Source organism: Malaclemys terrapin, chromosome 1 (assembly GCF_027887155.1).
Source record: "Malaclemys terrapin pileata isolate rMalTer1 chromosome 1, rMalTer1.hap1, whole genome shotgun sequence".
Taxonomy (NCBI): domain Eukaryota; kingdom Metazoa; phylum Chordata; order Testudines; family Emydidae; genus Malaclemys; species Malaclemys terrapin.
The window spans coordinates 151,554,059-151,580,807 of record NC_071505.1 but is presented as its reverse complement, the minus strand read 5'-3'; the positions used below and the strand labels follow the sequence as shown (position 1 = coordinate 151,580,807).

Genomic DNA, 26,749 nt, shown 5'->3' with positions numbered 1-26,749 from the left:
ACTTTCGTGGAGGGAGCGTCCATACATTATCATGGCAAACAAATCAGCACGATTTCGTTCACAGGTATCATCCAGCCTGGAACCTATTTCACATCTCGTTGGATAGCTGAATGAGATCTAATTGTACGTGCTCCCTTGTTGCTCTGCCTTGGAGAATGGAGATCACTGCTTTTGAAAGAAGATCCTGGCACATTAAGGGAAGCAGAATGAGGTGAAGAGCTCTGCCTCTCCCTGTTATCTTCTTCTGGAAAGTCAAATATCCATTCAGCCAGGATTCCAACTAGGAAGCACAAGCATTAGCAGGAGCGAGGGAAAACACTACCCTAATCCAGCTAGTTCTCTTTAGTATCTGTCCACCACTTAGTCATAAAAATGACATTGTGGAATTGCTTATTTAGCCTCCCACTGTTTAAATGTTTGTGAAATCCAGTGATGTTACTCAGGTCCCCCTTAGCATCCAGCTGGTTCTTCCTACCTGTTGCATCATCGCCAGTAACAGAGATTCTGCACATTTTTTTTCCTGATGCACAAAGCAAAATAGACTCCTACTCCCTCTCCCACAGATGCCTAAACTCCTGCAGGACTAAGAGGAACAAGAGCTTTCATGTCAGGAAAGTGAGCAGGTTTCACTCAAATCTAAAGGTGATCTGCTTGTGAACTTTTATGCTTCCATTTGATGGATAAATAAGGCTCACATTTTCGTTTTTAATAATTTTTTTCTGCTCTTTTTTACCTTTGAGATAGAGCTGATCGGATAAATGATAACAAAAAACAGATTTTTGTCAGAATTTGCAGATTCATTGAAATTGAAATATTCCATAAAGATCTGAAACATTCCATTTCAATGAAGTTGCTCTGGTAACCAGGCAGAGTTCCAAAGGCCTCCAGCCTGGTTACTTGACAACTCAACTACCCAGCTCCTCGGCAGCCCGCCTGGTAGCCAGCTGGGGACCCAGAACTTCCGGGGTGCTTGGAGACGGGGATCCATCCCCTTTTATGTGGAACTGGAAGTGTAAATTCCAGCTCAAGGAGACATCAATTAGAGCTAGCCCTCTAAAAAGTAAAGTGTAGCCAAGGCAGTGTGAAGAGTTAGCCCTCCTGAGTGTGCACATCATGTCTTGGACAGGTAAACTCTTCTCTGTTACACCATCCCCAGCACACATGCAATTCCTGTCCATGTGCAGCAGGGTCAGTGCTGATGTTAACTTCAATTGGGGTTGCACTCACTTACACCAGGGCTTTATTTGCTGCACACAGAACACCAAATCAATATAAGTCACAATCATTTTACATGCCCTCTGAATGCCAAATTGGTGGAAGTTGCTTAACTTTGCCATTTACAGCTGTTTTATGACCAACATACACCCAATATCTAACACCACAATTGACATCATCCCTGAATTTGTCACTAAGTCTCAGTGCTAAGGTTAGAAATGGGGAAAATCAGGAGTGGCTTTATTTTGCAAGTGCTGTTCAATTTGTGAAGGTTCAGATTGGAGATTAATGCAAGTCATGCTGTTCAGATTCAGGGAGAGAACATCCCAAAATGCATAGATGTTTAGATCTGGTTTTTGGAGTGGGGCCCATCTTTAATTTAGATAAACAGTTCTTAGTTTAGGTAAAAGTTTATTGGACATGTATTGATCCAGCATGGCTGTGAGTCAACCTAAGCCTAACCAGGACTCCCCTAGGTAGCTTGTCCCTTTATGTGCTGGGGCTTCAATGAATAATAACATAAATTATTTGGCATCTGTATTTGTTTCAATGGATCCAAAATCCTGGTCAGCAATATGGTTGGGGGCTTTTCTAGGTCTTTACGTAAATAAGGTTGGAGTTTATCTGCAGATGGAATGACTAAACCAAGGAATGAAGGGATATGCAGACAAGATGGTGCAAGCTTAATGTGAGCAGCAATCTAGACCTTGAATGTTCACAGAACCTAGAGATGGAAAGACCCATTTGCACATCTAGTCCAACTCCGCAGGGCCAGAGCAGGATTGTTCTCTGTTATACATTTAATAGTGTTTTGTCTAGTCTAAGTTTCAGTGTTCAAGGCAATGAGATTTTTCCACCTTTGCTCTTAGGAAACTATTCCACAGTCAAATTCCACAACACTGAGATGTGTTATTACATTCTTAATTTCCCCTCGTTACTCCTAAGTATACCTCATGAACTACATTAAGTAATTCCTCTCTCTCCTTGGTGGCTACCCTCCTCAGGTAGTGTGTTTTCAGGCCTGATTCCAAATCCCCCCTCCCCCACCATGCTCCGATCCTACATTTTTATTCTATACATTTATACTCATTCACATCAGTATAAATCAGGAATAATTCCACTGAGGTCAGTGGCGTTGTACTGGTGTAAATCCCCCTAAATGAGTTCAGAATCAGGAATAGTACTCTCCTACTTGGTGGCCATTTAGGTGAGCTTTACAGATCCAGCTCTTTTAATCTTTAACGTACATTCTTCTGCTTTTTGCAGCTGACTACAGTGACATTTCTGTGGCACCAGCCCTACAATAGCCTAGCTAGGAGGAAGGGAATTTACAAGGAAAGAGTCTCACTAGCAGGAGGACAGACCTGGATGTTATCAGCCACATTGTTGGATAACTTGGGTCTTTCCAGCTCTCTCTAAAAGGAAAGGCCCATCCTCATCCACGTACACACTCATATATGTGTCTGTCTGCCCATTATCAACAGTGCCTTTCTGAGTCTGAGCCTTCTTCTTCTTCTTCCTTCCCTTTGATCCTTCTGCAGCTCATTAAAACCCATCTTCTGCTCCTGCAGCAGTGGAAAACCAGCAAGCTGCCCAGCTAGCAATAGTAAATGGGTTTTGACAGTCTGATGTTATTTTCTGTAGGTTTCTTTTCTTCAAATCTGTTTGTCTTCCAGCTTGAATAATTGCAGGCAATCGCCCTGATCATGGGGAGATTAACCCCAGGGCAGTGGCCATTTAGCATAGGTACAAAAAGTGAAATGAAGGCAACAGAGGAGGAGGAGGAGGATAGAGGAAACTTCATGGAAGCACAAAGGGGTAAGGAGAACTGATATGCATCCAGAATACTCCACTTGACCTTGGCATGCACCTCAGTCATTGGTTCACTGGAGCAATTCATTAGAGTGACCCAGAACCAGGGAAAAACTTGAGCTCTTTAAGAAGCAACCCTGATGATCAACTAAAGCAGAGGGGAAGTCATGCTTGAGCATTTTTCAGCTGCCTTACAATTATGTGTGCCCCATTATGCCGCTTCTCTATTTATCTCTCTGACAGATTTGTGGAACTGAGTCTGCTACTACCTGTGAATTACGAGATACAAACCACAGCTGGGTAATTGGAACAGTTGTCCACATGCCCCTGTGCTCTCTTCTCTCCCTGCCTGGATGCAGGTGTCTAGTTTTGCCTTTCATTGGCTGTGCAGAATGGGGTTGGAAATCTGAGAACAGGAGCTGGAGTGACATCTGGTTCTAGGTCTCAATACACCCAGCTGGGCCAACAGTATCAAAAGTAGCCCTTTCCTGCTGTGTCACTGCCAGGCAAGGAGCGAATACAAAGAATAATAAACAAGGCTGTGTGTGTGGGAGGGTGAGAAATAAGAATTAGCCAAATATTTTTGGACCTCAAAATCTGGGGTTGGTTCGTGATGGGCCAAAGCTGCAAAGCTCCAATGCAGACACTAAAGAATGTTTAGTAGATCTGGGGTGTTGGTTCAGTCTCTTCTCTAGGTTGGGGTTCAGTTCAAATTTGGGGTGAAGGTTGCGGGAGGAGAACATTTCTTTCTTACCCAACATTGCTCACTCACTTCTAGATACAATCATCCAGCATGCCCTTATAGTTTAAATATGCCTCTGCAAAACATAAGCCATCGCTGCATCTGAAAGGGGTATATAAATATGCAGATCTTACATGTGTACAGAAGCAGCCATCCAATAGCAATGACCAGCTGTCGCAAGCAGCAAAATGCTCCTGGCAGTTGGCAATGGTGAATTTGCAAATACCCGCTGGTCACTGCTACCCCATTAATCATGGGCAGTTTGCCCAGGCTTCGTTCCTGCACAGCTCCCCCAGCCCCAACCCCTTCTTGTAACAAAGTTAATAAAAAATTTACCAGGGCAATGAAATAAAGAGCAATTTGATTTAATCTGGGAGCCAGATAAAGGAGTGTTTCTGCTGTTCAGCTTCAGAGACAGGAGCTTTGGGATCTGCAGGGGGAAACATGCCCGTAAAAACAACAGAGCTAGAAGCATGGTGAGTTGTTTTGTTAAGACTGCACAAAGTGCTGAAAGTGGGGCTGGACATGAGTGGGTGCCGCAACACCCTCAGATAGTAGTGGGCACTGCAGCAACCAGGGGCCCATGGACAGTAGCAGGCACTGCATTGTCCAGAGACACAAGCACTGAACATTTCCATATGCCTGTAGCTCCCTCTAAGATCTTAGCCTCAATCCCGCAAAGCATTTAATCATGTGCTTGATTCTGAGCACATGAACAGTTCCACTGAAATCAACAGGCAGGGGACACACTGATCCATCTGTCCTTTGCATCCTCAGTGGTTTGAGCATTGGTCTGCTAAACTCAGGGTTGTGAGTTCAATCCTTGAGGGGGCCATTTAGGGATCTGGGGCGCAAAACAAACAAACAAACTTGTCAGGGACAGTACTTGGTCCTGCTAGTGAAGGCAGGGGACTGGACTTGATGACCTTTCAAGGTCCCTTCCAGTTCTATGAGATAGGTATATCTCCATATATTTATTATTATAATACCATTGTCACCATAGATCAGTTCAGCACAGAGATGAAGAACAACTGGTTGAAACTGAACTTGAACAAGAGTATGGGGATGCCATTTGGCAGAAGGTAACACTACGAGGAGTTTGCAGCCTTGGTGCGGTCTCTCCTTAGGCAGAAAATACACATCCCAATGGGTTAGGGCAGTTTACAGTTTAGCAGTGCTGCTGGATTCCTCACTGCTGTGAAGCACTGCAAGTAATGCTTTCTACCATCCTTAATTGGCTAGGAAACCTCATCCCATCCTGGCCTCAGTTGTCTTTGTCATCTCCTGTCTGGACTCTAGCAGTGCAATATACCTGAGCATGAAGGCATCAGCCCTTAGGAAACACCAGCTAGTACAGAACATTGCAGTGCATCTCCTCAGCAATGTGGACTGCTATGAACACATTAACCTTCTCCTCCACTCTCTACACTGGCTTCCCATACAATATCAAGTCAGGTTCATGACAGCTGTCTGTCACCGGGCAGGGCTTCTCTCCAGCTCCAAAATATACATCACCACACTCAGTCTCTTGCAAGGAAGTTTATTTTCTTAATAGAAGGCCAGCAAACAAAGAGAAATTCGGTCCTTACTTTCAGAGTTCAGCTCCACCATTCTCAGAAGCCTCTGGCAGGTTCCCAGTTCTGACGAGCTCTGCTTTCTCTCAGGGGCAGCACCTCAGGGCTATGTCCCTGAGCACCTGGCCCCCTTGCTCCAGGAGACCCACCACAGGAGTTAGCCCCACTCCACTGTGGCTTTCCTGCCACCAACACACCTTGTCTCAATCAATCCCTCCTCTTTCTGCCCACTAGTCTCTTTAAATGGTGTAGCCTAGGCCTCTTTAATTGGCTGGATACGACTCACCTGCTCTGGCCCAGGGGAACTGGGACTTGTCTATCCACAGGGACCAGCTACCCTGTTACATTGTCCTTATCTTCAAGATGTTCATTGGTCCAGGGGAACTTAAAGATCCCCTGGTGTTCCAGTACGATGACTGTGGTTGACAACTTCACTTCCTCAGCCACAATGGAACCATCCACTGCAAGGCTACATTTTGTCTGTTCAGGAGGCAGCATTTTCTTGGGAGCCAGTCCTACCTACAGGATCTAAGAATGGCCTCAAACATCACCACTTTCTTCCCTTGTGCAAGGCACACTTTTTGACCTTGCCTTCAATGGCAAACACACATAGCACAGCAAACACAAATAAATAAATAGATTTAAAAAAAAATCTCATGTAATTTCTCTTCAGAGAGAAAAAGACAGAAAGGCAGAACCATTTGTCACAAACACAGGTTAAATCACTTAGTGCACTTCTGGGAGGAGCTCAGATACTACTAGAGTGGTGGTGAGAAGAGAAGAGAACTACTCACATCTTAAAATTCAGCATGTGCTCAAGTCCATTGCTGGGTTGAGATCACTGTAAGCAGGAAATCTAGAAGCATTTCAAATGAACGTCCTACTTCCTGGCTCAGTGTGACCCAAGGGAATGGGGTGGTGGAAGGAGGAGACGGGTGCTGCATCTGGAAGCCTGTGAAAACTTATGACCTGAATCCTAACCTGTAGCTCACCCTGGTGTTACAGTTCTGGATGCCTCACACACAGCTACAGCAACGTACATTCAGCCTGACTCACAGCACCCCCGGCTATTCTAGGGAAAACAAACTCATTTGTCTTGTAACCCAGGAACTATTTGAACCAAGATTACCCAAAAGGTGAAAGGCCCTTATGTTAAAATCACTGCAGCATGAGACCTCTGTCTCCACGAATTCAAATGTATTGTTTTCCTACTTTAATAAAGGCTGACCTATTTTCTGCATTGTACTGACATGGAGAGCTCAGAATGGAAAAAAAAGATAATAGTTTGCCAAAAGCCTTCTTCCCCCCCCAAAAAATAAATCTGGGTCATTTCAATTAAATCTCTCGCTTACATGTCCACGTGTTTGGCATCTGCAGAGAAACATTCCATAGATGCAGTTGTAGGTCCATAAGCCATTTCAATGCCTCCTCTGTGATGTCATCCAATTCACCTTTGAACCCATATTTGGGGCACTGTGTGTCATGGTGCGTTCGATGGTTTGGATGTTCTCACTGCAGTCACACTAAAGGGAGTCTCTGGTTTTCTACTTGTGCATCATGTGGCCACATCTTCCATGGTTTGTTCAGATATGGTTCACTGTGGTCCACTGAAACCAGGGCAGGGACACCTTGTTGGGTCAGGGAGAGTGTGCTTGTTTGGAACAGTAGATGAGGTCCAGATTCTTTGCCATTCCCTAGCCGAATTCAGAGACATGAAGCAGTCGTGTATGGTCCCTAATGGTTTTCACAATTTCAGACATTGTTGGGATATGTTATCCATAACCTACCACATGGGAAGTTCTGGGTAGTCATCAGTGTGTTTAAGTTCTCGTGCGGTGGCTATATCTCACTAGAGAGCTGGAGGTTCGATGTTTGCTAATACAGAAAGTCGCAGCAGCAGTGTTGATTTTAAGTTCCTGTGATGATTTGCGTGGTCTGATTCAGCTGTCTAGCCACAAGTTGGGTATGGCAGCTTCTTTTCCATATCAATGCACAGCCCTCTGCAACTGAGAACAACAGGGCCAAGGCCGATGTTCGTATCACCCAGGCAGTTGATCCCCAGCTTGTTCCTGCTAACTTTTGAATACTGTTGATGCAAGTTTTCACTTTAGAGGCTTCTTTCTTGAGGTGGTCATGAAAGGTCAGTGTGTGGTCAAGAATGACATTGAGATATGTTGGTTTTAAGTCATAATGCACCGTTTCATCACAAAACTTGACAGTGAGAGTGTTTTATGCAATTCTGTTGTCAAGGTGGAAAGTAGAGACTACTGATTTGCTCGGATTTGGTCTCAGCTGCCATTTTTGGGACTACTCCACTATGATCTTAAGGTCAGATGTAAAGATCACTTTAAGGTCCTTAAAGCTACGGACCTAAGTTGTGAATGCCAAATCATCAGCATACGCAAACTTCTGCTCTATTATTTCAGGCACATTGCTTGTGTATACATTGAAGAGTATCGGAGCAAGTACAGAGCCTTATGGTAGCCCATTATTTAACGTATGTGGCTTTATGGTTTGACCTCCAAGGTATACGCACGTCCTTTGGACACTAAGCATGGTGTTCAGCAGCTGGAAATTCTGCACACAGGGCATCCCTTTGGCCAGTTTCTGTAGCAGACCATCCTTCCAGACTGTGTCATATGCTGCTGACAGATTGATGAAAGCAGTACTAGATGCGAGTTTCAGTTGGAATGCAGCCTCAATGTCTGTTGTGAGGGCTAGGACCCAGATGCAGCAACCTCTGTGCAGTTGAAAAGCAGCTTGCTCCTTGGGTAGGCTGGTGTCCACAGTGGGTCCAAGTCGATTCAGTAAAATATGCTGAGATACCTGGGGACTGCAAATCCTCTACATGACACTAGGCCACAGGTGAAAGCCAATGCCCATCACTGCTAAACTTTTGCAGACATCAAAACAGCTAGTGAACAACAGTATTGCAGATAAATCCAGCATCAACTTCGGCAAGTGATGTCCACATGCACACCATCTTCCCAATGGTCTGGACTGTTCACAAGTAAGGAGATCAATGTAGCCAAGAAATTGGGGAAAACAGCAGGAAAAGATGATATCTATCCTAAGTTCCTGTATAACCTGGATCCACTAACATGAAAATGAATGATGCAGCTTTTCACCAACATCCTGGAGACCGGTGAAATCGTGTGGAGAGAAGCCAAGATTATTGCACTGCTAAAGCCTGGCAGACCTGCAGATCACCCTGTTCATTATAGGCCAGTCTCCCTCTTGAATACCACTTACAAGATGATTTCAATTAAACTAAAAAGTGTCTCCAAAATCCAGTTCTTGGATCATGAAAAAGGGCTTCTCCTTTCTTAACCTTCTAATTTTTCTCCTTTAAATATTAATGGCAACCTATAAAAGACAGAAATCCTTTTTATGGTATGTCAAAAAGGCCTGTTTTTTTTAAAACTTTTCTTTTTCCCCCGGCTTGTGTTTTTACATTAGAAATGGAGGTTTGGTCTAACCTGTTTATTCCTGCAAGATTTCGTGGATGACTGGAGAACTGGTAGGACTTGATATCAACAATACCATGCAAGTGAAACCTGTGTTAAAGGCTCAGGAGCCCTGGCCCTTCAATTAAGGGTTTAGAAAGCACATAATCCACATAATCCGTGTCTAAATCTTCCACAGAGTCCTTCAGCAAACATTCCCGACCTGCCTTTTTTGTTTAAAAAACTATTTATTTTCAGTTTTTCATACTTCAATGAAACTTATAAAACAGAATTACATTCCATTCATCTTAAATTTTATTGCTGATATCTGAGTTTTGATAATCTGATCACGTGGCTGCTATTAGCAATTCTGTTTTTTGCATTTTCCAGACTACCAAACTCTTTCTTTGTTTCCTCCTTGGGTACAATCCAGCTGCTGCTTTTGTGCCTCCAATCCACGCCTTTTTCCCCATCTTCTATTAGAGATGTACATTTTTAACCTAATATTTAAAAAAAAAACCCATACTTCAAAAGCCTTGGTTTTGTCTTGGGCAAGTGTTCCCTGTCAGAACACTCAATAAATGGAAGCCATTTGTCTAAGTATCTGCTTCTTTTTTTGTCTATTTTGTTGTGTGTGCATTTGGTGAGTTATTTTTTCTCCTAACTTGCAAATCTCTGACTTTATTAAGCTAAGCTGTTATTCCATTATTTTGGAGGTCGTTTTTCCCCCAGCAATTCACCACTGACATTTTAGAAGCTATACAGGAAATATGATAAAAATCATTATTCCCTCAAAATGTCCTTTTATCTACTGGTAGGTCCAGAAGTACTGCTAATGTGTGAGCACTCCAGATACTTCTAAGATAATGAAGAAGAGGGTATCCCAACAAGAAAACCCCCAAGCCTACTATTGAATAGTATATTTTATTAATTATTATTATTAGTAGTATATTATTATTATTATTATTATTATGGTAGCCTCTGAAGGCACTGTACACAAACATAACAAAACGACGGTCCCTGCCTCAATGAATTTACAATCTAAATCTGAAATGAGAGGCAACAGGTGGATAGACAGGCAGGTGGGAGAAGCACAAGATTTTGGGGAGAGAATTAGGACCAGTGGGCCCAAACTGGTTCAGAATCATATGCTGAGACACCTGGGGGCTGCAAATGATGAACATGATTTGTTGGGGAAGAGTCAACACAACTTTTGCAAAGGGAAATCATGCCTCATTAATCTACTAGAATTCTTTGAGGGGGTCAGCAAACATGTGGATAAGGGTGATCCATTGGGTACAGTGTACTTGCACTGTCAGAAAACCTTTCACAAAGTCCCTCACCAAAAGCTCGTATGCAAAGTAAGCTGTCGTGGGATAAGAGGGAAGGTCCTCTCATGGCTTCATAACTGGCTAAACGATAGGAAATAAAGGGTAGGAATAAATGGTCAGTTTTCACAATGGAGAGAAGTAAATAGCAGTGTCCCCCAGGGATCTCTACTGGGACCAGTGTTGTTCAACATATTCATAAATTATCTGGTAACAGGGGTAAACAGTGAGGTTGCAAAGTTTGCAGGTGATATGAAATTATTCAAGATAGTTAAGTCCAAAGCAGACTGTGAAGAGCTACAAAGGACTATCATAAAACTTGTTGCTCAGTCACCTAAATGGCCCTTGAAATTCAGTGATGATAAATGCAAAGTAATGCACGCTGGAAAACCCAATTATACACCTCTACCCCGATATAATGCGACCCGATATAACACGAATTTGGATATAATGCAATAAAGCTGTACTTCGGGGGGCGGGGCTGCTCACTCCGGTGGATCAAAGCAAGTTCGATATAACGCGGTTTCACCTATAACATGGTAAGATTTTTTGGCTCCCGAGGACAGCGTTATATCGAGGTAGAGGTGTTCATACAAAATGACGGGTCTAAATTAGCTGTTACCATTCAAGAAAGATCTTGGAGTCATTGTTGATAGTTATCTGAAAGCATCGGCTCAATGTGCAGTGGCAGTCAAAAAAGCGAAAGAATGTTAGGAACCATAGGTGGCGCGTGAGGCTTCCGTTCGGGGAAGCTTACACACGAGCACTGGAAGCTCCCTAGAAGTGAGGAGGGGCCACCAGTGCCTGGGTCATGGCCCCGTCCTACCTCTTCCCCTGAGGCCCTGCCCTTGCTCCACCTCTTCCTGCCCCTGCTCTGCCTTCTCCCCAAGACCCCCCTCTGCTTGCTCCTTTCCCCCTCTTCCTCCAACCCACACCCACCTGCTGCTTACTCCACCTCTTCCCCTGAGGTCACCCCCGCCCACCCGCTCCTTTCTGCATCTTCCCCCAAGGCCTCCCAAGCCCACTGGCCGCTCACTCCTGTCTGTCACTTCCCCTAGGCCTTCCTGTGGCTGAGAGGAGCGAGCAGCAGGCATGGGGAACCTCAGGGGAAGAGGCGGAGTGAGGGCGGGGCCTCAGGGGAAGAGGTTGAGCAGAGCGGGGTCTTGGGGGAAGAGCACGGGCAGGGCCACAGTTTGGGTGCCAGTGGCCCCCCCACTTCTAGGGAGCTTCGCTTCCGGCACTCCAAAGGCAGCAGGCTGGCGTGCCTCCAAAGGGAGGTGATGTGTACCGCATCCATGGCATTTGCCCTCACGCATGGCCAGCCTTTTTCGGGGAGGCTGAACCTGCCCCAGCCTCCTATACACGCCGCTCATGTTAGGCACCATTAGGAAAGGGATAGATAATAAGACAGTGTCATCATGATATTTTCTATCTAAATCCAGGGTATGCCCAATTTAAAAGACTGGGACTGGTCAGTTTAGAAAAGAGACAACTAAGGGGGGGGATATGATAGAGGTCTATAAAATCATGAATAGTGTGGAGAAAGTGAATAAGGAAGTGCTATTTACCCCTTCCATAACACAAGAAGAAACGGTTACTCACCTTCTCGTAACGATTGTTCTTCGAGATGTGTTGTTCATGTCCATTCCAAGCAGGTGTGTGCGCGCCGTGCGCACGGCAGCCGGAAGATTTTACCATAGCAGCATCCGTAGGGTCAGCTCCGGCATCCCCTGGAGTGGCACCTTCATGGCGCTGTATATAGGGGCCAGCCGACCCCCCACACCCTCAGTTCCTTCTTGCTGATACTCCGACAGAGGGGTAGGAGGGTGGGTATTAGAATGGACATGAACAACACATCTCGAAGAACAACCATTACAAGAAGGTGAGTAACAGTTTCTTCTTCGAGTGATTGTTCATGTCCATTCCAAGCAGGTGACTCACAAGCCCAAGTCTAGGTGGTGGGGTCGGAGGTCACTGCAGATTGGAGGACTGCGCGGCTAAATGCAGCATCCTCCCTGGCTTGGTGCGTAATGGCGTAGTGCGCCGTAAAGGTGTGGAGTGAGGACCAGGTGGCCGCTCTACAAATCTCCTGTGTCGGGACGTGGGCCAGGAACGCAGCTGAAGAAGCCTGCGCTCTTGTGGAGTGGGCCATGATAGGCAGGGCTGGTACATTGGCCCGACTGTAGCACTCCTGGATGCAGGTTCTGATCCAAGCCAAGACCCTCTGTGACGTGACTGGGAGCCCCTTCCTACTGTCGGCCATGGCGACAAAAAGTTGGGTCGACTTCCTGAAGGGTCTCGTCCTTTCTATATAGAATGTGAGAGCCCTGCGAACATCCAGAGAATGCAACCTGCACTCCTTAGCCGAGGAGTGCGGTTTGGGATAAAACACAGGGAGAAAAATGTCTTGACCCATGTGAAATGGGGAAACCACCTTAGGCAGGAATGCAGGGTGCAGCCTGAGTTGGACCTTGTCCTTGTGGAAGACGGTGTATGGAAGCTCAGTAGTTAGAGCTCTGAGTTCCGATACTCTCTGTGCTGATGTGATAGCCACCAAGAATGCAACCTTATATGAGAGGTATAACAGCGAGCAAGAAGCCAGCGGCTCGAATGGGGGTCCCGTGAGGACAGACAGGACCAAATTGAAGTCCCAAGCAGGGACAGGTTGACGGATGTGCAGGAACAATCTGTCAAGACCCTTAAGGAATTGTCCAATGAGTGGGTTCGCAAACACTGAGGTCCCCCCTCTCCAGGGTGGAACGCGGAGATTGCAGCAAGGGGTACTCGAACCGACGAGAGAGTTAGTCTCAGGTGTCTCAGATGTAGCAAATAGTCCAAGATGAGAGGGACCGGGGCGAGCAAGGGGGCCTGACCGTGTTGTGTAGCCCACAGGGAGAAGCGCTTCCACTTGGCCAAGTACATAGACCTTGTCAAGGGCTTCCTGCTGCCCAACAGGACCTGTCTGACCTGATGGGAGCATTGTAACTCCAGTGGGTTTAGCCATGGAGCATCCAAGCTGTAAGGTGGAGTGACTCCAGGTTCGGGTGAAGGAGGCGACCGCGATCCTGCGTGATCAAGTTCGGTAGCAGGGGCAACCTGAGTGGAACCCTCGTAGACATGAGTAGGAGAGAGGTGTACCAATGCTGGCGCGGCCACACAGGAGCTATCAGGATGAGTCAAGCGTGATCTCTGAGGGCCTTGAGGATCACCTTGTGAATCAAGGGAATCGGGGGAAAGGCATAAAGAAGCCCGTCTGCCCAAGAGAGGAGAAAAGCCTCAGATAGGGACCCCTGACTGCGTCCCATGAGGGAGCAGAATTGATGACACTTCCTGTTCTCGTTGGATGCAAACAAGTCCACCTGGGGATGACCCCAGAGTCGGAAAATTGAGAGAACTACATCCCAGCGGACAGACCACTCATGGCCCTGGAACGAGCGGCTGAGGGTGTCCGTGAGCATGTTGTGCGTGCCCGGGAGGTAGGATGCTATCAGGTGAATTACGTTCTGTACGCAGAAGTCCCATAATGCCTGGGCCTCCTGGCAAAAGGGAGAGGAGCGAGCACCACCCTGTTTGTTGATATAAAACATCGTTGGAGTATTGTCTGTGAGGACAGAAACGCACCTGCCTGCCAGCTGGGATTTGAATGCTATGCGTGCGAGGCGTACAGCTCGTAACTACCTGACATTGATGTGCAGTGAAAGATCCTCCCTCGACCAAAGACCTTGGGTCCTGAGGTAGCCCAGATGTGCACCCCATCCCTGATCCGACGCGTCCATTACCAGGGTCAGGGAGGGCTCGGATTCGAGGAAAGGGACCCCTGCGCAGACCACCCGCGGGTCGAGCCACCATTGAAGGGAGTCCAACACTGGCCGAGGTAACGTCACCACTGATTCTAGGGAGTCCCTGACTGGCCAATAAACCCCTGCCAACCAAGACTGGAGAGGGCGCAGTCTGAGTCTGGCGTGTCTCACGACGTAGGTACATGCTGCCATGTGCCCTAGTAATTTGAGGCAGCTTCTTACTGTGGTGGTAGCGTAACTTTGGAGGCCGAGAATGATGTTGGATATAGTTTGGAATCTGGCCTCTGGAAGATATGCTCTGGCGTGTGTCGAGTCCAGAACTGCTCCTATGAATTCAATTCTTTGTGTTGGAGAAAGAATGGACTTGGCCTCGTTGAGTAAGAGGCTGAGTGAGCGGAAGGTGTGCCTGATGAAGACCACCTGAGCCTCCACCAGTGCCTTGTTCCTGCCCTTGATGAGCCAATTGTCCAGGTAGGGAAATACCTGGATCCCTTGCCTGCGCAGGAAGGCTGCCACGACTGCCATGCACTTCGTGAAGACCCTTGGGGCTGCTGACAGACCGAAGGGTAGAACCGTAAACTGTAGATGAACGTTGCCGACAAGAAACCTGAGGTAACGCCGGTGTCGAGGGATTATCGCGATATGGAAGTATGCGTCCTTTAAGTCGAGAGCGGCACACCAGTCTCCTGGATCCATGGAAAGAATGATGGAGGACAGGGAGACCATGCGGAACTTGAGCTTCTTGATAAACTTGTTGAGACGCCGCAAGTCCAGAATAGATCTGAGGCCCCCTTTCACTTTCGGTATTAGGAAATATCGAGAATAGAAGCCCTTGCCCTGTAGTTCCCGATGAACCTCCTCCACTGTCCCTGCTGTGAGGAGGGACTGAACTTCTTGAAGTAGAAGTTGCTCGTGAGAGGGGTCCCTGAAGAGGGACGGGGAGGGGGGCTGGTGGGGCGGGAGGGAGGAAAACTGGATAGAATATCCCTCCGTTACCGTGCGAAGCACCCAAGCGTTGGACGTGATCAGGGCCCATGCACGAAAGAGGGGGGACAGACGTGACGAAAAGGTAAGGTTGGGAGGATCCAGAGTTCTGACCGGTAGGTCATCCTCAACCGAGCCCTCAAAATGGTGGTCTAGGCCCCTGTGTAGCCTTGGTTGGGTAGAAGACTGGCCGAAGGGCTGCTGTTGTTGCCTCCTCCTGCCCGTCCTTGGCCTTCTGTGCAAGGCATCACCTCGATTCTGAGGTTGGTGCGGTCGTGGGGCCTGCGGCAGCCTAAACTGCCTACGTTGAGTAACAGGGGTGTGTAGGCCTAAACAACGGAGGATAGTCCACGAATCCTTTAGGCTATGGAGTCGTTTATCCGTCTTTTCCGAGAAAAGCGTGGGCCCTTCAAAGGGTAAGTCCTGGATAGTCTGTTGGACTTTGTGAGGTAGACCGGAAACTTGAAGCCAGGCTCCGCGCCTCATGACCAGACCAGTAGCCACTGTGTGCGAGGCTGAATCGGCTGCGTCCAAGGCTGCCTGGAGGGAAGCTTGGGTAATCAGTCTGCCCTCCTCAACAAGGGCCGAGAACTTGGTTCGTGAGTCCTGCGGGAGGAGGTCCGTGAACCTAGACAAAGCCGAGCACGTGTTGTGTCCATACCGGCTCACTATGGCCTGCTGATCGGCAATACGCATTTGTAGGCCCCCCGTTGAATAGACCTTGCGGACGAAGAGGTCCAACTTTTTCGCCTCTCTATTTTTAGGTGTAGCCCCCTGAAAACCCTGTCGTTCCCTCTGGTTGGCCGCATCCACCACTAGGGAGTCCGGTGGGGGGTGCATATAAAGATATTCATAGCCCTTGGTTGGGACAAAATACCGCCTCTCTGTCTTTTTGGCTGTAGGAGCCAATGAGGCTGGGGTTTGTCACAAGGTGTGGATTGTGTCCACAATGGTCTTTATGAGGGGTAGGGCTACCCTAAATGGGTCAGACGGGGTCAGGATATCAATTATGGGATCAACGCCCACCTCGATCTGTTCCGTCTGTATCGAGAGGCTCTGGGCCGCTCGAGTAAGGAGCTGTTGGAGGATTCTATTATCCTCTAGAGCTGGTGCTGCAGAAGTTCCCGCTACAGCCTTGTCCGGAGATGAAGAGGAAGATGTCCCATGCAGCTGCCCTTCATCTACCACGTCTCCCTCTGAAGGCCTGCGGCACACGTACTCAGGCTGCGGGGCCGTTGCGGGCTCAAGATGCAGCACCGCGGCCGGTACTGGGGTCGCCACCGAACGCCGAGGAGTGCTGGACGGTGCCTACGCTGAAGGGAGCAAAGTCCCCGTCGGTGCCATTGTTTGACCAGGGGGTGCCGTATTTCATTGTGGCACACTCCTATCAGACGGCGGTGCCGGTGGCGGTGGCATTAGCGGCGGTGCCACTGACGTTGAGGAAATGGAAGCGGTCCGTGAGCGGGGCCCGTATGCCTGACCCACTGACTGACGGTAGGCCCACGGTGTCCAGAACGGCCACTGTGGAGGCGGTTGCCACTCCTGCTGTTGATGCCACTGTGGTGGGTACGGTTGGGCACTCCTACGCGAGGATGATCGTCTGCTCCTCGATCTGTTAGAGCAGTAGGAGTCCGCCTCTGAGTCAGAAGTCTCTGAATATGAGGACATCGGAGGAGCGGTACCCACTGTCGCCGGCGGGGGTGCTCGCGCCGGTGCCACTAATGGGGTGCTGCGTGGAGAGTGCGGTGAGTGCATTGTCGGTTTGCCCTTAGAGTGATACTGGGGCCCGGCGGTAGCCGGGGGTTCTCTGCACCGGTGCGGTGACGCCGGCACCGGGAGGCTCAAGAGGTCTGATGCGGCCTCGAATGCCTCCGGCGTCGATGGGAGGCGGACCTCCTCCATCATATCCGGGAATCTGTGCCGTTCCGGACTCGACCTTGCCCTCTCCGGGGCGGGAGTCAACAGGATGGCCAGATGGGTCTGCGGCGCGGGTTGTCCCGTAACACTTGTGGACGGCGCCCGATCTTTAGAGTCCCAGTGGGGAGATTGTTCCCTCAGCGGCCTGTTCTTTTTAACCGGCACCGGTGAGGGAGAGCGGTGTCTTGTAGAAGACGATTTCTTATGTGCCGACTCTCTCTGGTGCCGGGGTTTTGGGGCCTTGGCCTCACGACTTATCTCCGGTGCCGGGGCACTGCACACCGAGGATGAAGTGCTGGGTGCCGGGTCGGAAGGCCCGGGATCCGATTGTGGCCACAGTGCCGCCTCCATTAGGAGGACTTTAAGTCTCTGCTCTCTATCTTTGAGAGTCCTGGGGCGAAAAGTCCTGCAGATAGTGCACCTGTCCCTTTGATGGGTCTCTCCAAGGCACCGCAAGCACGAAGAGTGCGGGTCACTTTTCGGCATAAATTTCCCACAGTCCTGACAGAGTTTGAACCCTGGGGACCCGGGCCTGCCCCAGTGGGGCGACGAAAAGTTGGAGGTAAACCCCCAACTGATACTTAACTATCTAACACTAACAACTAACTAACTAATTAACTATTTACACGAACTATAGAACACTGCCACGATTGCTGAAGAGCAAGAGAAGTTCCAGCTAGCCGTCACCGGCGGTAAGAAGGAACTGAGGGGGTGGGGGGTCGGCTGGCTCCTATATACAGCGCCATGAAGGCACCACTCCAGGGGGCGCCAGAGCCGACCCTACGGACGCTGCTATGGTAAAATCTTCCGGCTGCCATGCACGTGGCGCGCACACACCTGCTTGGAATGGACATGAACAATCACTCGAAGAACCACCAAGGGTACCCCAATTAAATTAATAGGCACCATTAAAAAAAAAAAAAAAAAGGAAGTACTTCTTCACACAAAGCGCAGTTAACCTGTGGAACTTGTTGTTAGGGGATGTTGTGAAGATCGTAACTAAATCTGGATTAAAAAGAAAACAAACTACATAGGATAGGTCCATCAATGGCTATTAGCCAAGATGGTCAGAAATACAACTGCATGCTTTGAGTTTCCCTATGCCTCTGATTGACAGATGCTGGGACTGGATGATAGGGGATGGATCACTTGATAACTTGCCCTGTTCTGTTCCTTCCCTTTGAAGCATTTGGCATTGGCCACTGTCAGAAGACAGGATAGCAGGATAGTGGGCTAGGTGGATCATTTGTCTGTCACAGTATGGCCGTTCTTCTGTTCCAGCATACACCATGCATCCAGTACAAAAGGACACAGACACCATTTTCCCCAGTCTTCAGTCTACCTTTAAGGAGATATTGCCAGACTAAAAGTACTATGTTTTCCAAAAGAGCTCATTTCTGTCCCTAATTCCACCTCAAAACCTTAACATGGAAAGAATTTTAAAACTAAAATATACTTTTTTATATTTATGGGGTTGGGATTGAAGGGGGTGGTTTTTTGGCTGTGATGGTAAGAACAGCCCATGGTTTTGGTTTACTTTGCAGTCAGTTTCTAGCTGCTTTTGGTTTCAGAAGTGAAATCCTGTCTCTACTGAAGTCAATAGCAAAATTCCCATTGACTTCAGTGGGGCCAGGATTTCACCCCAGGTTGTCATAGTCTAGCAGAAGACTAGAATGTACACAGACAGCACCACTGCAAGCCAGAAACTTTGGCCCTGATCTAGTGGACCCTATGGGCTTGGAACTACAAGCGACACCAACGTGAGTCTTCTGCATGGAGGGTTTGCAGGATTGAGTCCTCAGGCACCAGTGGAATTCATCTATATTGATGTGTTTTTATATAGATATATAATGTATAATGTGGAAACATTTAATTTGGATTTATTAAAATCTTATTAGAACAAAACTGAAACTTGTCGAAATTTGACCCAACAGTATTTTCTTTAAATAAAAGGAAGAAAACTGAAAGCCAGATAATGGTGTGGAAAGGTTGATATGACACCTAAAGATTCGGAGTGTGATTAGCCTTAGCAGTCATCTGTATTGCTAGTGAAAAAGCGGTTGATTCACAGGTCTCTAGGGGAGTGTAGAGGAGCGGACTCACCCCTGCGGCGCCTCCTGCTGGTGACTTCTGGGAATTAGCTCTTCCAGCAGCCTGGAGCGCCCTCTGCAGGCCAGTGGTCCACCTGTCCTCTGGCCCCCGTGTCCCTCCCTGGACCCCGATGCCCTTGTATCTGGGGTGCTGCTAGGGTGACCAGATGTCCCGATTTTATAGGGACAGTCCTGATATTTGGGGCTTTGTCCTATATAGGCGTCTATTACCCCCCATCCCTGTCCCGATTTTTCACACTTGCTATCTGGTCACCTTAGGTGCTGCCCCCTGGCAGTACATCCCTCAGTACTAGGGTCTCCCCTCCCTGGGGAACCCCCATCCACTATCCCTACCTCACCTCAGAATAAGGCCACTGCCAGTCTCCAACAAGCCCCCGTTCCCTGGGGCAGACTGCAGTATAGGCCACTCATCACAGGCAAGATTGGGTTTGGACCTGCTGCCTTGGCCTAGCTCTGGGCTGCCCTCTGCAACCCCCAGTACCCCTTGGCCTTCCACTAGGCCGCAGCCTGGGGCTTTCCAGGCTGGAACTCCTCGGCTCCTCAGCCTGCCCCCAGCCCTGCTCCACTCAGGTATCTTGTCTCTAACTTGCTGCAGCCAGGGCCTTCTCTCTCTGAAGGCAAAGAGAGACTGCTTAGGCTCCTGGCTCACAGCCTTTTTATACAGGCCAGCTGTGGCCTGATTGGGGCGTGGCCCAGCTGCAGCCACTTCTCCCAATCAGCCAGGGTTTTACCTTGCCCAGCCCCAGCCCTCTGCAGGGCTTCTCCAACCCCTCCAGGGCCGGAGCAGGAGTTCACCCCGCTACAGGGAGCATGCTATGTATCTTTTCTCATTATTTTGAAGTAGAAATGATCCCTTCAAAAGGTTTGGGATTTTTTAATTATTGTTCATTTCCAGGTTTTCAAGCTGATCCATCATAGACAAGCTACTAATAGTGATTACAATAATAATTTGAATTTATACAAGCATTTATCCCCAAAGAATCCTAAAGGGCACAGGAAACGCACCCCTACCGTTGACAAGCAGCCACCTCTTGGTGCACGGGCTGGGAACCTGCAACTGTTGAATAGCACAAAGGAATGCTGCATACAAGATTAATTTGGGAAGTGAAGAGGAGTGTATTCCTTGAAAAGCATAACTGTACCAAGAACCCAGGTCTCACTGCATGCAATAGGTCTGCAGAGTTTTGCTGTGCCCATACTATCACTGATATTTCAGCATGTGAAAACCGGAGCAGACTTTGGCCTCATTATTGTTATTTAATATGTCTATGATGGTAGTGCGTAGGAGCCTCAGTCATGGACAGAACTCCGCTGCACAAGGCGCTGTACAAACTAGGGTGACCAGATGTCCTGATTTTATCAGGACAGTCCCGATTTTGGGGTCTTTTTCTTATATAGGCTCCTATTACCCCTCACCCCCGTCCCGATTTTTCACATTTGCTGTCTGGTCACCATAGTACAAACACAGGACAGAAAGACAGTCCCTCCCCAGATACAAGACAAAAGACAACCGGTGGAGACAGGGAGACAGATGGGAGAGAAACAGGAAACAATATGAGACGATCATTAATTGATGATCAGTAGTTGTGGGGTTCAGATCTAGAATTGTAACCACTGACTGTGAACTGGACTATCTCTACTGAAATCGGTGGAGTCATGCAGGTTTACAGCAGCTTAGGATCTGGCTAAATAACACTCAAAGATCCCTGGGAAATGTTTCACATATTTCATGTGAATTTTTCCAAAAATAGAGCAATCATTTTAAAAGAGGCCTAAATCATTATTATTATTTGTATTATTGCAGCACCTAGGAGCTGTAATAATTGACCAGGACCCCAATGTCATATTTCTGTCAGCCTGCATCTGTAAAAGGAGCACTGAAATATCTCCAAGAAAACGCCCTGTGGTGATCTGCATGCCAAGAAATGCCATGATCCAACACACATCACAGACCCCAAGCCTACATTGCCTGGTAATAGACCAGCCAATGCACTCAGCCAAGCCCATAGTTAGGCCAACAAAAGTGGGGAGGCAGTAGGGTGCTGTGGGGAGGCAATACAAATGTTATATGTGGAGTGCCAGGGACCATCCCTGGCAAATTGTGAAATACCAGGTGTACCTTCCTGCCATTTATGCGCTTAGGCAAAAACAAACCCACAAAGCAAAAACTAGGAAGAATACCCCCCACTACTACAGTGTGGTTGGAATTCTAGACTAATTTGCCAGTGGAAACTTACAATCTAGTGAAACACCAACAACGGTGCAGCAAAAACCCTGTGCTCTTGAGCCTGGGATGATCCTCCTCCTTTTCAGTTCTATTCCTCCCCCTTCATACTGATCCTGTGTCCCTAGCTCAGTCCCAGTGCAAATTAATTCTGTGCATTCCCATCCCCCCCAGTATGCTGATCCTGCCTCTTCCCAGTACCCCTTGTAAAATGATCTTCTCTCTCTCCCTTCCAGAAAACTGATCCTCCCATGGTTTCTTCACTCTTTGCATCTGTCACCAAATCCTTTGTCACTATCCCTCTGGAGTCTGTCAAGAAAGAGTTATTTGTGCTAGTTCTTACCTAATGCAGACTCTCTGATGTAAGAGTTTCCCTGCTTTAATGCTCAGAAAACTCCCTCCAAAATCAAGAGCAAAGTCTGAGCCCATAAAATTGGGAGTAGATGGATGTCCTAGAAGGTGATGCCAGTGATCATGAATCCTTATTGTTTGGTTAGTGAAGAAAATAGACCGTTAAGCCTCTTCAAATTGCTCTGCCATCGCCATCACCCTGCCCTGCAATGCACTCAGTCAGGGATGACACAAGTAAACTGAGATCAGAACTCCCATATTGGAGGTATTGATGACATCACAAACCAATTGAGCTTTATCCTCATGGTGTCCTGTTACAGCAACAAATATTTGAACTTTCACAGCATCCTGTTCAAAGGAGCAGCTCAAGGTGCTTTACAATAAGATTAAAGAGAAAAGTGCAAAAAGGGTCCAGATATGAAATGGAGCCAGACTCTAGGACACTAGTTTGAGCCTGAGGTCAGTAGCACTCAGATGTTAGTACTATCTGTTGGCTGGTTGGAAGGTCATGTGTAAATAAAGTTAACAGGTCTCAGTCCAGTTCCACTTGGTGAAGTTTTCACAGCACATAAATCACCATCACAATTGGCCCTAAATGCCGTCCTATCACTAGATGCAGCAGAATTCCACTTTCACCCCACGAGGCAGATCCCTCTGGGTCAAGGTTGAGGTCCATTGACAGAGCAATGTGTACACATGGGGCGGCCACACCTGCCACTGTGTGTTCTGTGGATAAATAAAGGATTTTGCTCTCCAGTGCTTTCGGTGCTGCACCATTCACCAGCACAAACCCACTTAATTTAAAGGGGACACAGCTAATCCACCAAGTAGAATTATTAATAAATTTAAACTGGTTAAAATCCAGTGAAAACAAATACATCTTCATTCCACACTGAAACAAAGAAGGGTCACTCTGGATGCTAAAGGCAATAAGTTCCATACGGTCTAAGCAATGCATAATAGCAAAAAGGTTCATCTGACAGTATTTTTCACACACTAAAGCCAATCAGAGTTTTCGTGAATAAGAACTGTATGATTTGGCCTGCAGTTGCTATGTGTTTTCTGCTTGTGATCACGTCTCTCTCTAAAGACTGGTGCCAACAATTACAACAACCAGCTATCTACTCAGAGCTGAAGGAATTATTAAACAGTAATGAATTAAATACATTATACAGTAATAAATCACGAAGACCAGCTGGTATCCACCAAGAGTTCTGAAGGAACTCAAATATGAAATTGCAGAAATACTAACTGTGGTATGTAATCTATCATTTAAATCAGCTTCTGTACCAGATGAGGAGGATGGCTAATGTGATGCCAATTTTTTTTAAAAGGCTCCAGAGGCGATCCCAGCAATTACAGACTCGTAGAGCCTAACTTCAGTACTAGGCAAATTGGTTGAATCTATAGTAAAGAACAGAATCCTCAGACGAATAGATGAACATGATTTGTTGGGGAAGAGTCAACACGGCTTTTGTAAAGGGAAATCATGCCTCACTAATCTATTAGAATTCTTTGTGGGGGAATCAACAAATATGTGGGCAAGGGTAATCCAGTGGATATACTGTACTTGGACTTTCGGAAAACTTTTGACAAGGTCCCTCATCTAAGGCTCTTACGCATGGGATAAGAGGGAAGGTCCTCTCATGGATCGCAAAAGAGAAAACAAAGAGTGGGAATAAATGATCAGTTTTCAGAATGGAGAGAAGTAAATAGCAGTGCCTCCAAGGATCTGTACTGGGACCAGTGCTGTTCCATATATTAATAAATTATCCGATAAAAGGGGTAAACAGTGAGGTGGCAAAGTTTGCAGATGATACAAAACTACTCAAGATAGTTAAGTCCAAACCAGTCCATGAAGAGTTACAAAGGACTATCATAAAACTAGGTGACTGGACAACAAAATGGCATTCAGTGTTGATAAATGCAAAGTAATGCACACTGGAAAATATAATCCCAACTATATATACAAAATGATGGGGGCTAAATTAGCTGTTACCATTCAAGAAAGATCTTGGAGTCATCGTGGATAGTTCTCTGAAAACATAGGCTCAATGTGCAGTGGCAGTCAAAAATGTTAACAAAATGTTTTGAACCATTAGGAAAGGGATAGATAATAAAACAGAAAATATCATAATGCCACTATATTAATCCAGTGTATGCCCATACCTTGAATATTGCGTGCAGTTCTGGTCACCTCATAGCAAAATATATATATACACACACACCGGAAAAGTGGGCTATGAGGGAATATGATAAGAGGTCTATAAAATCTTGAATGATGTGGAGAAAGTAAATAAGGAAATGTTATTTACTCCTTCATACAACACAAGAACTTGGGTTCAACCAATGAAATTAATAGACAACAGGTTTAAAACAAACAGAAGGAACTACTTCTTCACACAACGCACAGTCAACCTGTGGAACGTGTTGCCAGGGGAGGTTGTGAAGACCAAAATTAAAACAGGGTGCATAAAAGAACTAGATAAGTTCATGGAGGATAGGTCCATCAATGGCGATTAGCCAGGATGGTCAGGGATACAACACCATGCTCTGAGTGTCTGTAACTTCTGTTTTCCAGATGCTGGGTATGGACAATGGAATGGATCACTCAATAATTGCCTGTTCTGTTCATTCTCTTTGAAGCACCTGGCATGGGCCTCTGTCAGAAGACAGGATATTGGGGTAGATGGACTATTGGTCTGACCCAGTATGAACATGAGGTACATATGTTCTTATGTACCTCAAGTCACAGAGGCTTGCATTTTTAGGGCTGAAGGTCTTAAGTCTGATTCCTGCTAATGAATGTAATGTCTGTGTGTATGCAAGCCTGGTGCAACAAATAAGGATTATGGAAATGTCTCCATTAACATAATGACAGAGTGAGGATTGTAGGATTTAGCCCTAAAAGAGCAACAATCCAAGATGACATTCTGAACTGTGCAGTCACTATCTCTGAGACAAGGTGGGTGAGGTAATATCTTTTATTGGACCAACTTCTCTTGGTGTGAGAGAGAAATTGATCCAATAAAAGATATTACCTCACTCACCTTATCCCGCTAATATCCTGGGACTGACATGGCTACAATACACAGTCTCTAAGAGGTAACTTCTCTTTACGATGTGCCTTCCATGTCAACAGAAATGTCTTAAATAACAGATACAAAGTGCAGCTGATCTGAGACAGTGTAAAGTGTTTCGAATGGGCTGATGACACTCCTCTTTCTCCATTATGTTTGATGCATTCCACTGGGCCTGGATGAGACAGAGTTGTTGAGGCTCAGATCAGATGAACTAGAGACAATATGGGTAGGCTGGAGGAAGCAGATAGAGGACATGGCAAGGATTATATCAGCCCATCTGATTGTCAATGTGCGCCTATTGTTTGTCAGCAGAGTTGGCAGATTGGGTAGTGGAGGTGTCAAAAGTTCCAGGTGCTATAAGATATTTGCCTGGCAGCAGTGCCTAGAAGAGCTTCCCCCCACACCTCACATCTCCATCTGGCCAACAGGTCTTGACCCTTTCTCAGACATACAGACCTCTCTACCTGTGTTCCTTTGTCACCCCAACAGTAGACTATTGTAGTATGTTCTATGTGAGGCTACACCTTAATTCAATCTGGAAAGAAAAGCCAGTATAGCAGGCATCTGATTAAGCACTCTGTCATGCCCTGATCTGTGCTGGCTGTTTAAGGAATGTGCCGGATGCTCTGGGATCAGTGCTGGCTGACTGAGTGGCATTGGTTCTAAATTATGAAACTCTAAATGACTTGGGACCTGCCTACCTGAGAAGCTGCCTCTCTCTCCATGACACACTGCTGCAGCTCGGGTCAGCAGAGGAGCAAATAAACCCTATTATTCCCCTGGATGGTCCAGGAAAGGGCTGGACATTGCATGGTTTTGGGGAAAATTCAGGATTGGGGATTGTTGGGGTCATCTTGCAGGTGTAACCCAGGCTGGTGGAGGCCAGAGTGTGGCTGGGGTGTAACAAGCCGGCTGTTGGAATCAGAATGCTGAACCAGAGCTGCAAAGCACACAGACACTCAGGATACGGCATGCTTGTCTGCTGGCTATTGATGTCCGGGCTGTGAGCCACAACAGCAGAGCATTTAAGGCACCCAGGGTTATACAGCTGGTGGTGACACAATGCCTCAGTGGTCTCAACTGCAACACAGTATGTGACACACATCATGAAACTTGTGATCAAACTGCAAGAGTTGCCAATAATAAACATGCATGGCTGCATTGTCAACTTGCACCAGGCCTGAATCATGCATTTAGGTGGCATTAGAACTGAGCACAGACAAACTCAAGGGGAAACAGGGTTCTGGATCTCAACTTTGTTCCATGCACCCATATCTGATCAAAATTAAAAATACATGTTCCTGGCTCTAAAATTCATTTGTGCCTGTATTTTTCTTGATAGGTAAATGGAAAGTGCTTGTTATTTGATTTCACCAGCAATAATAATAATAAAAAAACCCTACAGCTGGTTAGTTTTGCCCTACCCCAGCAGTTACAAAGAGTGATGATCCAGGCTACATCTTGGATTTGCAACTTGCACTTTGTAAGCACTGTCTTCCAATAAATAGTTACAAAAGTCTTGAAACCCACAGAGAGAGAGAGAGAGTGTGTGTGTGTGTGTGTGCCTGCACATGTCACAAGCTATTTGACTCACACAATTCACCTGTAGAATATCACCTATGAATACACATACAAACCATACACTGCAGGTACATGTTCTATGTCCTCATTAGCATTGCATCTGCCAAGTGCCACCACAGAAAGAGAGGCTGGAGCTTTTCAGAAACTTCTTATTTTGAATCTCAAAATAAAATCCACAGCCTTTTGGGTTACTAGTAAATTTGAAGAAATAACCAACTGCTGTCTGAATGATAATACAAAATCTGAACATGTCTGTAGTATGTAATTAAGCCATGCCCAACCGTATATATATTTAAGAGAGATTATATGTATGTGTAATACTGATTTGGGCCGCCAGGGTTCTAGTTCTCCGTGACCCTTACATGGAGAATTAGTAAACTGGGAGCTGAGAAATAGAGGTGAGAAGAGGTGGCCTTCAAGTGGATTGGCAGTCACATCAGACACCATGTTTCACGGGGGCCGTGACTCTGGAAGGTGTGTCCACTATCAGGAGGAGACATCTAGCCACAACCCTCTAAGGGCCAATCCCCAAAGTACAAGGTATTGGTCAAAACACAAATTCTCCACCCTTGTGCAGAGTG

At 46.8% G+C, this 26,749-nt stretch overlaps 1 protein-coding gene across 2 annotated transcripts in view; it reads right to left on the bottom strand.

Moving 5' to 3' along the window:
* LSAMP (limbic system associated membrane protein) overlaps nucleotides 1-26,749 on the bottom strand; it is a 442,951-nt gene that overhangs the window by 220,806 nt on the left and 195,396 nt on the right. The window lies entirely within an intron of this gene.